This window comes from Cervus canadensis, chromosome 18 (assembly GCF_019320065.1).
Source record: "Cervus canadensis isolate Bull #8, Minnesota chromosome 18, ASM1932006v1, whole genome shotgun sequence".
NCBI lineage: Eukaryota > Metazoa > Chordata > Mammalia > Artiodactyla > Cervidae > Cervus > Cervus canadensis.
In genome coordinates, this window is record NC_057403.1 from 47223458 (window position 1) to 47236215 (window position 12758).

Consider the following 12758-nt stretch of genomic DNA (forward strand, 5'->3'; position numbering starts at 1 on the left):
CACATGTCCTTTCTTCCTCTCTGACAAATGGGAGCTATACTGGAGACTGAACTAGTTGCATTCTGCCACAATATGTGAACACCCCTCTGGGCTCAGGTGTTCAAGCAAGTGGTCAAGCTCAGTAACCCCAGCTGGAGCCTCTACCCGTCAACCCCTGGGCCTCCATCTGATGGGGGCTTCCTTGAGTGGCTCTTGGCACCTTCTTTGTGATTCGCTTTGTCATTCATCCATCCATCCATCCATTCATTCATTCTCTCATTCATGCCATGGATAGGAAGGCCTTCTTTAGACCAAGCACTGGGGCTTCAGTATTCTATCCATCCATCCTTCCATCCCTTTGTGCATCCTTCCATCCACCCAGTCATTCATGCCAGTTACTAATTGCTTCCTCTAGGATAAGACCTGAAATGTACCCTTTCATTCATTCATTCAGTCACTCATTTATTCAATTACCCAGCATATAGGTATTGGCAGGTATCTTGTGAGGACTCCCAGGGATCCACAAATTTGGGGCTTCTCAGAGTTGTCTCTAGGCAGTTCTAAGCCAAGAGTACCTGTAGGGAGACCCTTACAGAATAACCCAAGAATAACATTCTTGGAAGAAGATGAACAAGGACCACTGAAGTGCTGTTTAGATGGAATGTGAATGGAGGCATAAAGGAATACATAGCTCGTTCATAGCCCTGCACCCAGCACTGACTAATGACCTGACTGAAGCGTTCATTTGTCCATCGTTCACTCATGGAAGATTCAGCAAATGTCGAGGACCTACTCTGTGCCCAGCACTGAGATGAGATGGTAGCTACCCCTGCTGGGGACAGTGGCCCCCAGCCGGCTGTGGGCATAGCACCGTCACCCTCAGCTATGCTGAGCTGGGGGCAATGTCTCCTCTTCCCAGACACCCTGTGGGCAGGATGCCATGGGTGGCTCATAGTGCCAAGGCTCCTGGGCGATCCATCACTTTCAATGGATGGACTTTCTCGGTTTACCCTTTTACATTACATTAGCTTTCCCCGTCTCCTCTATGGCGTGTGTGTTGGCGTGGGGGGTTTCCGGTGAGTCAGGCAGTCACATCCTCCAGGCTCTGCCGGATTCTGTCTTGGGGCAAGTCCCTCCTTCAGACCTCAGGGTTCTCAGTGTCCCTGTGTGCACAATGGGTGGTGGCTGGGTACCCCCAAAAGTCCATTTCAGCCTGTGAGTCTCGGGTTTCTTATCTGTCAAATGTGTGTCTGGTAACAGTATGTGTGGCTTAAAAGGATTAAGACATGCAAAACATTTATGCCTAATAATATAATTAAATAAAAATGAGCCTGGCATATAGTAAGTGCTCAGTAAATACAGTTAATGATGATTTTCAAGTCTTTTTAGGACAGCAGTCACAATGCAGGGTAAGATGAGAGCCTGGTTATAGCATAAGGAGGTGGAGGCCATTCAGGCTGAGACAGCAGAGGTGGGGGCAGGGGGTAGGGGTGCCCAGGGAAGGGTCAGTGATGCCGTGAAGAGACCAGGGGACGACACGCCCCAGTAGTGATGCTTGGGACATCAATTGCCTTGCTGTCACTTGGAAGTCAAGTCAGGGGACTGCCCCTTGCCACAGCTGCTCCAGGGGGGATCCTGTCATGCCAACTCAGCCACGTAGGGCTCCTCCGCATCACTGTGGTCTGGGCCAGGTGGCTGCCTCCCTTGCTGCTGCCTCTGCCTCTGCGCCTTCCCCAGGCCTGCCAAGCTGCTCCAATCTCCTCCCTCTCTAGGTGGGGCCGGGGCGGCCTCAGTCATCGAGGGCTGACAGCTAGGCAACAAAGCCCACAGTGGCAATTTTTCTGGAGGCTGAAACATGAAAATCCAGGGAAAATTGAAATTTTCTCTGCTGAGTCGTAGATTTGGATGAGTATAAAGGGTGAGTTGGGCCTGCACAGTGGCTGTGTTGTTGGCCCCGGCACATTCAGGGGGGATCCTAGGGCTCTTCCCCTGCCATGGGGCCCAGCCCGCCTCTTCTCCTCTGCCCACTTCTGGCCAAGCACTGTGCTGGGTACACAGGTCCAGTGTTCCCAACAAGCTCAAAGCCTGGAGGGGAGCGAGGGACACACCAAGCCCTGCAGTCCTGCCTAAAGTGTAGGCCAGAGCAGGGGCTCACAGTGGATGCCTGAGACACTCAGGGATTGGCAGCCCAATTCTGGACGGTCCATGCAATTTCTACTTTACTAAAAAATTTTTTTTGGCCATGCCATGCAGCATGCAGGATCTTAGTTCCCTGACCAGGGGTCAAACCTGCAACCCCTGCACTGGAAGTTTGGTGTCTTAACCACTGAGCCACCAGGGAAGTCCCACGGTTTGTACAATTAAAAAAATTTGTATTTATTTAGACCCTGTCGGGTCTTCACCAAGGTATGTGGGATCTTTGTTGGGTCATGTGAGATCTTTTCTGTGGCGCGGCACATGCCTCAGTAGTTGCAGCGCACAGGCTTTGTTGCCCTGCGGCATGTGGTATCTTAGTGGCCCGACTGGGGATCAAACCCATGTCTCCTGCATTGCAAGGCAGATTCTCAACCACTGGACCACCAGGGAAGTCCCAGTTCATGCAGTTTTGAAAAAGGTAATTATGTATGTCTTTTAATGGACTTTACAAAACATCATACCCATGATTTCATCAAGATAACTATTTGGGATTAAACTCAGGTAGGTAGCACTGTTAGGCCTGTGGCAGGTGAAAGGACAAAGTTGAGTAATATAATAATTTATATTATATTATATTATATATGCACTGCCGAAGTGAGCACTGAGTAATTAATAAAGTGAGTAAATAAATAGGATAAAGGTCTGGAAGGTGACGTGAGCATAGTGAATCCTTGGTAGACTCGACTTCCGAATCTGGTGCCACCACCTCAGGTAAGCGTTGAGGATGACTTTCCCGAACGCAGAACTTGAGGCCAGGACTTGGGTCCAGGGTAAGCTTTGCTCATGGCTCAGATGGTAAAGAATCTGCCTGCAGTGCGGGAGACCTGAGCTCAATCCTGGGTTGGGAAGATCCCCTGGAGAAGGGAATGGCAACCCACTCCAGTATTCCAGCCTGGAGAATTCCATGGACAGAGGAGCCTAGCAGTCTACATAGTCCATGGGGTCACAAAGACTCAGACACAACTGAGCGACTAAATTCTTGGGGCTTCCCTGGTGGCTCAGATGGTAGACAGTCTGCCTGCCATGCGGGAGACGCAGGTTCGATTTCTGAGTCGGGAAGATCTCCTGGAGAAGGGAGTGGTTACCCACTCCAGTATGCTTGCCTGGAGAATTCTGTGGACAGAGGAGCCTGGCGGGCTACAGTCCATGGGATTGCAGATGACTGACACTTTCACTTTCTTTTCTGTGGTGGGGAGGTAGGTGCTCCAGGAAGAAGGAGTGAGGGGCAGGCAGGGTGAGGCAGGGGAGGGAAAGGCCAACACTGGGGAGGAGTGTCAAAGTCACGGCTGTGGACCCCTGGGCTCGATTCTGCCGGGAATTTCATGTTTGTGCAGGACGCTCCACAGGCTCCAGTCCTTCTGTGGTTGAGGGTGACTTTGGGGGGCGTTAGCTCCTGCCCACCCTTCTAAAGAGACGCAGAGCCTTGGAGGTGAGGCCTCAGGCTCTGGGGCTCAGAACATCCACTGCAGCTGCGGTTAAACCGAGCTGAGGGCTGTGATGCTCTCACCTGGAGCGCCTGCCACGGAGGCCCCTTTGGCTCCCCATCCCCAGGGTCCTCTTCTGTGAGGTGGGACCATGCTGTGACTGTCTGGCAGAATTGCTGCGGGGCATGTCATGGGGCAGAGAGAGTGAGTGTTTTGGGGGAACCGCTGTCCCTCCTGCTGTGGGAGGCTCCTCAGTTCTCCAGGTGCGAGGGGCACCCTCAAGCTGGGCCTCGGAGGGATCTGACTGAGCTGAAAAGCAGCAGATCTGGGCTTTAAGGTCAGACAGTGTGCCTGCCTTGTCCGTGGAGATCTGACCTCCCGAGCTGGGGGAACGTGTCCCTCACCAAGAAGTGTCTGAGCTGAAAATGAGGACCTGACCCTGACATCCTCCCAGGGTTCTTGGGTGGGCACCCCGCCTGGGCTCTCAGTGACGCTGCCTCCATGGTGGTGGCGGGGTGTTCTTGCTCCTGAGGAGGTGCCACCCATTCAGTTTCCTTCCCTCGCCTCTGGTGATTCACACACACTGCATCTCAGGGTGGTGAACAGCATGGACTGCAAGGTCAGGTGACCCACATTCAAAGCCCAGCTTGGCCATTTCTAACCCGTAAGACCTGGACGTGCTAATTAACCTCTGTAAGCCTCAGTTTCCTCATCTACAGAATGGGGGCTGGCATTAACTCATTAGACGGTTGTGAATATCAAACGGGACAACGTGTGGCAATGGGGCAAACGCTCAGGAAATGTCTAGGGCGTAATAAATGTCATTTATTATCCATGTGTTGGAGGCACGTATAACATGTATGTATAATATGAAATCTACTTGTTAATCGTTTTTTTCCGTGTCTCTAAACTCTGGGTTAGAGGCTTCAAGTTTGAGGTTAGGGGCTCCATGCGGTTTTCTCTGATACTGGGTTTTGTGAAAATTATAATATGAGTCTGGTCATTTTGTTCACATTCTTTACCCTCATCAAGCACTTGCTCTGCCTGCATCTCCAGTGAGAAAGTCAGGGTACAAGCTGCATTCTATAGATGAGGTGAGGAGAGCCTGGAGGCCAAAGGCTGTCCTCAAGGTCACCCAGCTGCTTGGGGCTACAACCAGCCCCAGAACCTAGGTGCTGGTCAAGCCCGCTGGGAGAGGCCTGGGGCTGGTCCCGCGGGTTTAGCTGCATTCTGCCTGGACCCAGGCCGACCTGGGGGGAGGCAGCGGCTCCCGCGTGGATGAGCTCCGATTCTCCCCGGGGGCCTCCCTCCTTCGGGGAGCCCCAAGACCTGCTGAACCTGGCTAAGGCCCCGCCCAGATGCCCTGCCCGTGACCTCCCCCGGCACCTGCTCTGAGTGTTGTGAGCATAGAGCTGAGCCCCGTCTCTGGGGACCAGGGGCAAGGCCTGAGCAGGGGAGGCTGCCGAATGGGTCGGGTGTGGCAGTGGGCTCCTAGGACTGCTGTTTCCGAACCTCGGCTCCCAGGCCCTACCTGGCACTGTCTCTCGTGTCTACTTCCTGGAACAGCTGGGCTGGAAAATCACTTTGGGGGCAGAGCCCAGGAGTGACCGTGCAGACTTCAGCCTGCTGTTTCTGAGTTTTCCAGCTTCCACACTCACTACTTTGTCTTCTTCTTCTTCTTCTTTTTTTTTGATGTGGAGCATTTTAAAAGTCTTTATTCAATCTGTTACAATACTGCTTCTGTTTTGTGTTTTTGGCCACGAGGCATGTGGGATCTTAGCTTCCCAACCAGGGATCGAACTCGCACCCCTTGCATTGGAAAGTCAAGTGTTAACCACTGGACCGCCAGGGAAGTGGTTAGCTTGGAAGTCCCTCCAAGCTCACTTCTATACTGGGTGTCCCAGGCTTTATTCTATTGAATCCCTCTGCCATGATTTTTGCAACACTTGAGTATCACTGGTGCTATGAAGTACCTGGTAGTTTTAAGTCCTCTTTTCATACTTTAATTCATTCTCTTAATTCTGCAAATGGAAAGTCAGTATCATTTGCTGTAAGTAGGCAGTAACCTTAAAAGTAAATTGAAAACAGACCCAAAGAAAAGCCCATGTTCAAGTTATTCCTGCCAGAAGTTGTGGCATTCTGAAAACCCTGAGCCTTGGGGTCTGTTCTTTCTTTGTTGGAACATTAGAGAGAAATTAAAGACACAGCGCCAAGCGGAGGTCTTCTTCTCAGCCTGATGGCTGGAAAGGAGTTGCAGGAATACTGTGCATCAGTGTTAGGCTGCCCCTGAGATCATCATGGGTTCTCACCATGGTGCATAGCCCATGTTTGGGGGAACGCAGGTTGGTGGAGCGCCTCCTCCATCCTCAAAGCCCAGTTTGAGTGCCCCTGCCTCCCAGCATCTCTGGACAAGGAAATGGCACCCCAGTCTAGTACTCTTGCCAGGATAATCCCATGGACAGAGGAGCCTGGCAGGCTACAGTCCTTGGGGTCACAGAGACAGACACGACTGAGCACATACACGCGTGCACATCTCCCGGCATGGCACCCCCTCCCTGCTCAGACTTCCCTGATCCTGCCCAAGAGTGAACTGTCTGGAATCCACTGGTTTCCCCCAGGGCAGGGCTCCCTAGACCCCCACAGATGAGCATGAGCTGCTCGAGGCAGACATACCCATCCCCTCGCCTGGATGCATCGACCTACTGTCTCCTTAGGCCCAGATGAACATTGAAATGAGTGCCTGACCATAGCCATGAGGGAGACCACTACCCCTGCCCCCTGGGATATGCTGGGAGGTGAGCAGAGCTGGCTGCTGAGTGACAGGTTGGTTTAGGTGGCCGGTAGAGGGACATCTTTGGTGAGCACCTTGGCCTGAACAAAGGCTCGGAGGCTGGGCTGGGTGAGGCCTGCTCTCTGATGACAGGAGGTGATTTTGATGGCTTTCTGGAGAAATAGGGAATCATTCTAGGCTCCTTCTGCTAACTGCTGTGAAACTCAGGGCCCTTCCCCTGTCTGGGTCTCAGATGTCTGCTCTGGAAAATGAGGAAAATGATGGTGGGCACCATGTAGGATGGAGGTGGGCATTTAAGGAGGTAAAGCTTATGAGGAGCTTGGCACCATGCCTGTTACTCACAGAGGGCTTTGCAGTTGGTGACTCCAAAGTGGGACTACGCTGTGGGGAGTGGGAGGAGATACTAGCCTGAGGTTCAAAAACTAGCTCAGTGTGACTGTGTCTCAGACCTGAAAGGACGCAGGAGACACAGGCTCCACAAAGCCTCAAAATAACAGTGACCTCAGGTGCCGCAATTCAGGGTGAAAAGTGGCCTCATGGAAGTATCCCCAGGGTCAGGGAGGGGTGCTAATGGTGGCAGAGGGAGTCAGGGAAGGCTTCCTGGAGGCAGTGTCTTGGAGGAGCACCTGCTGAGCAGGCTGGGCATGCCGTGGTGGCAGTACGGGCTTCTGAAGGTGTTGCTCACTTTCTTCCCCACAACGTGTAAAGAACATCCTCTCCCTTTCAGAGCTTCCACTCCAGACGTCACATGCTCTCTTTCCTGAAGTTGGCAGAGGAGATGCCCAAATGCTTCTCAGGAGCTTCGAGGACTTGCAGACTTTAGCTCTGACATCTGCAGCTAAAACGTAGGAACGGGAAGAATGCTATCCAAATAAACTTAATCCTAATCAAAGGATTATTTTCTTACAGAAAAGCCTCACCTATACTTAATAGTTTTAAATTGTTCCGGGTACCAATTAGACTTTTAATTTTGCTGTTCCCTCCGGCGGCTGGAGGATGTGTGTGGTTTGCGTTTAATCAGAGTTGATTTTTTTTTTGCTGGTTCCGGGAGAGGGGAGGAGATGAGAAGATTGTTTCGGGGTTTCCTTCTGGTCCTTTCAGGGCCCGGTCTAGGGGAGAGTTCCTGGGAGCCTCCGAGTTTGGGGCTGTCTGCTGGGGCAGTGTGGACATCTCCAGGGAGCAAACCAGAGTCCCCTCATGCCTGCTTAGAGGCAGCTGGGAGTTTCTGCCTCTGCATTCTGCCTGGAGAACCCAACGCCGAGTTAAATGTATGGATTATCCAAAAATTTCTGCAGCAATAGGGTGAGTTATTATTGATTCACAGAGCACGACAAAACATCGCTGCATGAATTAGCAAACAGCTGTTTCTAATTTGAGTTTAGAACGGTACACAGAGGAACTTGTTTCTCTGTTCACTCCTTTCATTTATAATGAATTTTAATCACCGCTACAGGTGAGAAAAATGTAGAAACAAGCTTGTATCTTGTGGAAGAAACAAAGGAGAGACAGATGCTAACAGATTTCCAGTCTGTGATAAAAGGGATGTTTTGGTACACTTTACATGTAATTAGAGCGCAGCTGTTTCCAGTCCCAGGTCCACGAACACGGCCGAATGTGGGCTCCGCCGATCTCCAAAGGGAGTAAAGAAAAACAGTGATTCAACCCCGAAAGCATTTTGCTTTCTCTTGAGTTGAGCAGAGAGCCCTTCGCTCTGGCCCTTGGCAGTGTTGTTCCATAAAGGCTGATGGAGGTGACTTCAGAGGTGCTGTCTCTGCTCCCGTGACGGTGGGAGGCTGGTGGGCTGAGGTTGGGGTGTGCAAGGAGCCCCGGCCAGGGGGCTGATGGGAAAGCCTTCTGGAGTCCCTCTGCTAGCTGCAAGCACCCCATCTTTGGGGAGCCCCTGATAGGGGAATATCTGGCCCTCCTTTCCTGGCGGGAGTTGATGGTGACACTCCACATTAGCTAGTTTGATCATCGCCAGCTCTCGGGTGAGTTGATGAGCGCTGGCTTTTTCTGCCCCCCTGGTCTGTTTAATTTCTGCAATAAAACTCAAGCTCAATTGCATTTTCAATATCAGTGCTAAGTAAATTTGTCTAAGGGATGGAGCAGCCGGGCAGGCTGTGTGTTCTGTGAGGTCAGAGGCTTCAAGGGGAAAGGCGGATGTCTCCTTTCTGCCCTGAGTGTCCAGTAACCCTTTGGGGATGGCGGCCCTAGTGGGTGAAGGGGGCAGGGGTGTCCTGGGAGTCAGACCTCATTCCCCATCCCCTCCATCACGCACCTGGAGACCCAGGTCCAAGTTTCAGCAAGGCTGCTGATGCCTGAGCTTCTGTGTTTGTATGACGAGAGGATTGGCTGGATGCTGTTGAAGGCTTCTTTGCTCTCTGATGTCCTAGGATTGTAAATGCAGGGACCTAATGGGCCTCTATTCAGGTTGAGTGTCTTTTGCTTTGAGAACCACCTTTTGTAGGTGGTAACTGCTGGTCCTTAACTTTGACCTTCCTGGTTGTTAATCAGAACTCAGGAAGATGGGACCTCTCACTGTCTTGTGCTATCCAAACCCCATTGCCTGTCTCTCTTGCTTGCCTCTCTGTCCCTTTCTCTGCTCTGTGACCTTATGTTGAGCTGGGAGGGAGCCAATAGCCAGTGACTATTTTTATTTTATAGAACATTTCTCATATATGGGTGCATGCGTACGTGCTAAGTCGCTTCAGTCGTGTCCACCTCTTTGCGACCTTATGGACTGTAGCTCCTCTGTCCATGGGATTCTCCAGGCAAGAATACTGGAGTGGGTTGCCATGCCCTTCTCCAGGGGATCTTCCCGACCCAGGGATGGAACCTCCATCTCTTATGTCTCCTGCATTGGCAGACAGTTTCTTTACCACTAGCGCCACCTGGGAAGCCCTTCTTTTATATAATGTGTTACAAATATTCACTTATTTCATCTGCATAGTACCTCTATAATTGGGACTGTTATTATTCCCATTTTACAGATGAGAAAACAGGCTGGTTTCTTCTTCTGTGAAACTGGGGAGATTTATTAACTTGATGGAACTGGGAATCTGAGGCTCTGAGGTCTAGCTGCTAGACTCAGCCACCAGACAAACACAGGTGCCTTCAGGGCCAGGATGCCTTGAGATGGGGAAGGGAGCCCTGTGGGTCTGGACAGACAGCAGAGGAAGCACATCTGGTTCTAAGTGGGAGCCACATTGCTGATCCGTCATGGATGCACCAGACTCAGGTCCTGTGCCTCCAGGTCTTTGCCTCCTCCTTTTAGAAAACACGGACGTGCTTTAAAACATTCAAGTTCTTGATTTCTAGCTGTTGGCATTTTTACATAATAACTGATGACCAGGTGGTCCCCAGACTGTCTGGCAGGAGGAGAGCCACAGTGGTCTCTGCCCCACTGCTCAGGTGATCATTCCTCTCAGTCCAGCTGACTGAGAGTCCAGTCCCAACTTTTTCATTTACCATCTGCTCTGTGACATCGGGATGTGATCTAATCTCTCTGTTCTATTTTCTCATCCTTGGCGTTGACCACGCAATTTACAGTGTAAACGCAGATACTTGGTGAAAGAGGGATACAGGCTGGGTGGGAAGCTGGGTTCCCTCCAGCGTACCTGGGAGGGTGGCACCCTGCTTACTTGTAATGTGGAAATAACCACCTCAGCCATGAAAAGCTGCTCTAGTGTCAGAGGGATAACGGGTGTGAAAATGCTGTGTAAAATTTTAAATGCCAGACAGTTGATGGGATTTAGTTAATGAAAGTAGTACAAGTCACACTGGTAATCTTCTTGTCCTGTAGCCAACATTTATTGAATACTTAGCAGCATATGCACATTTTTTTAAGGTAGACACTTAAAAAAAATAAGGTAAATTTTTTTTTTAAATTACTTATGTATTTTTATTTGGCTGTGCTGGGTCTTAGCTATGGCACACACGGTCTTCAGTCTTAGTTGCTGCAGGTGGAATCTCATAGTTGTGGGAGCTTCAGTTGCAACATTCAAACTCTTAGTTGCTGCATATGGGATTTAGTTCTCTGAGCAGGAATCGAACCTGGGCCTCCTGCATTGGGGATGTGGAGTCTTAGCTGCTGCAACACCAGGGAAGTCCCAGGGTAGACAGTATTATTGTCTCCATCCTAGGGATAAAGAAATAGGGGCTCAGAAAGGTGCAGTGATTTGTCTGTGGTCACACAGCTAATGAGTGGCAACTCAGTCTCAGTGAGCCTGAACTCTCAAACCGTGGCTCTGCTGTCTCCCAATGGCTGGTGTGTCCCTGATATTGACTGAGTCTCTTGAAAATAACACTGATGGTTTTGACTCCCCAGAAGATTTATTAAGGGCCTGGATGGCAGTTGTTTGTTGTCAGGTGGCGTTTCAGCAGCTCCCAGAGACAGCTAGAAAAAGGCCTGCAGAGCCTTCAGTCTGTCGTGCAGTCTGCAGGCTTTCAAGGCTATGTGCCAAGTGTCCCTTAGAGGCAGGTCAGAGAATAGGACCCGACCCTTCACCCACTAGGGCCAGCTGGGGAAGCAGCTCTTAAGGGCAAGAATGCCTTGGTTCGTCTCAGTTTGGGGTTGCTGACTTCTGCATCCCAGCCTCCACCCCAGTGCTGTCTGTTGACCCCTGAAACCACCACCCTTCTGCCCCACCTGCTTATTTTTTATATCCAAACTGAAAGAATGATCCCCAATTTCCCTGTCTCTGGCCTTACTGGGGATGATGAGATCGTATCCACAAAGGCACTCTGCACTCCCTGGAGCAGAGAAGGGTGACTCTAAGTTGCTGTTATTTTTATTAAAAGCATAATTCTAATTCACGATTTCAGTTGGAGCCATGTCAGTTCCTGGTAACCTCCATGGGGCTCCTTGACCTACCTCTGAGCAGAGACCCTCCAGCTGCCTCATCCCTTTTCTTCCCAGGGTGGACTCCTGATTTCTAAGGGGTTGGGCCTCCATCCTTTACACCACACCTTCAGATGTCCCTTTAGGAAAATCAAATACCTAGATGCAAGACTGACTGCTTTCATGAAAGATTTTTTTTTTTCTTTCCTCTTTCAAAGTGCTTCAAAGTAGCAAAGCATTGGTTGAGAGTTGAAACTTGAGATAGTAACTAATTGACAGAGAGGCTGGGCAGTCAAGAGCAGAGAAACCTAAGAATGCTAGGAACCTTCTGTAAACCCTTAGAGGTCCAGACACATAGAGCAGGCTCAACAAATACATGCAGAGGGAAAGACAGGGAGATAGCCAGCAGAGAGCTAGGATACCTACTATCCGCCAGTCCTCATTGCTGTACCCAGGGAAGCCATCACTAGTTGATCACAGACCCTTAGAGCTACAAAGGCTCTTAGAAGACCAGTTCGTCTGGTTCATTCTCTCAGGTGTTGGGAAAAGGAAAGCACAAAGAGGGGATGTACTTGCCTATGGTTATTTAGTGCCAGAATCTGAACCTAGTTTAGTAGTGATCTCATCCACTATGCTCATGGTTCCACCCTGGGCTCGTGGCCTCACCCTCTAGGCTCAAAGTTCTACACTCTGGCTTTGCCTTCTGCATTATCTTTTTTTTTCTTTAATGAAAAGTAGCACATGTTTGCAGCCAAGTAACTGGCTGCCTATTTCCTGCCTGTAGAATTTGGGGGTTCCATAGGCTTCTTTCATCTCCTTTTTGGTCCAGGCTGGCAGTGTTTCTGCTGGTGTAAACTTTTCAGGAAACTTGGTGGTCTCCTGTGTATGTCATGGGGAATCAATTCCATTGGATAAGAGGTCCCTATATAGATTTTTTCCCCCTCGATAATCCCATCTCCACTTTTGGCTTCTGCTGTGATGGTTCCAGGGCAATGCCCTTAAATTTCCTAGATGCTCTCTGGTGAATCACATTCTTAATCTCTTCAAAGAGCCTTTTGTGTGACTGAGTGCTCCAGCCTTTTGCTTTTTCTGAGATACAGGCAAACTGTATAGTCACACTCTCGGTCTTTTCTCTAGAGCGTGCTTTGCTGATAGTGAATCTCTTAATTATAATGTCTTTTGCAATCTGGTTAAGCTGAGAACTTCTAAAATCATCAACTCCTTGTTCCTCTTTGCTTACCAGTCTCCTCTCAATCCCTCTCTTTCCTTTCTACTATTAGCAGCAAGAAGAAACTGGCCATGCCTTCGATAAGCTGTTTGGAAATCTCAGCCAAATATCCATTTTTCACCCATTACAAGTCCTGCTTTCCACATAAGTGGGGGGCATGATTCCATTAAACTTCCTGCCACTATATAACAAGGATCCCTTTCTTCCAGTTTCCAATATCAAGTTCCTCATCTTCTAAGCCCTCACCGTCAATCCCTTTTATGCTCATGTTTCTCTTATCAGTCTGTTCATGATATTTAT

General features: G+C 50.0%; 1 protein-coding gene across 4 annotated transcripts in view; it reads left to right on the top strand.

Moving 5' to 3' along the window:
* The window catches only part of ZNF423 (zinc finger protein 423), a 341617-nt gene that overhangs the window by 176858 nt on the left and 152001 nt on the right, over positions 1 to 12758 (top strand). Inside the window, exon 1 of one of the 4 annotated variants that reach the window (XM_043434689.1) lies at positions 7213 to 7235. The exons of the other annotated variants lie outside the window; for them this stretch is intronic. The gene's annotated coding sequence lies outside the window, so the exon portion shown is untranslated. Of the gene's footprint in view, positions 1 to 7212; positions 7236 to 12758 lie in introns of those variants that run through there. 4 annotated transcript variants of the gene reach the window in all.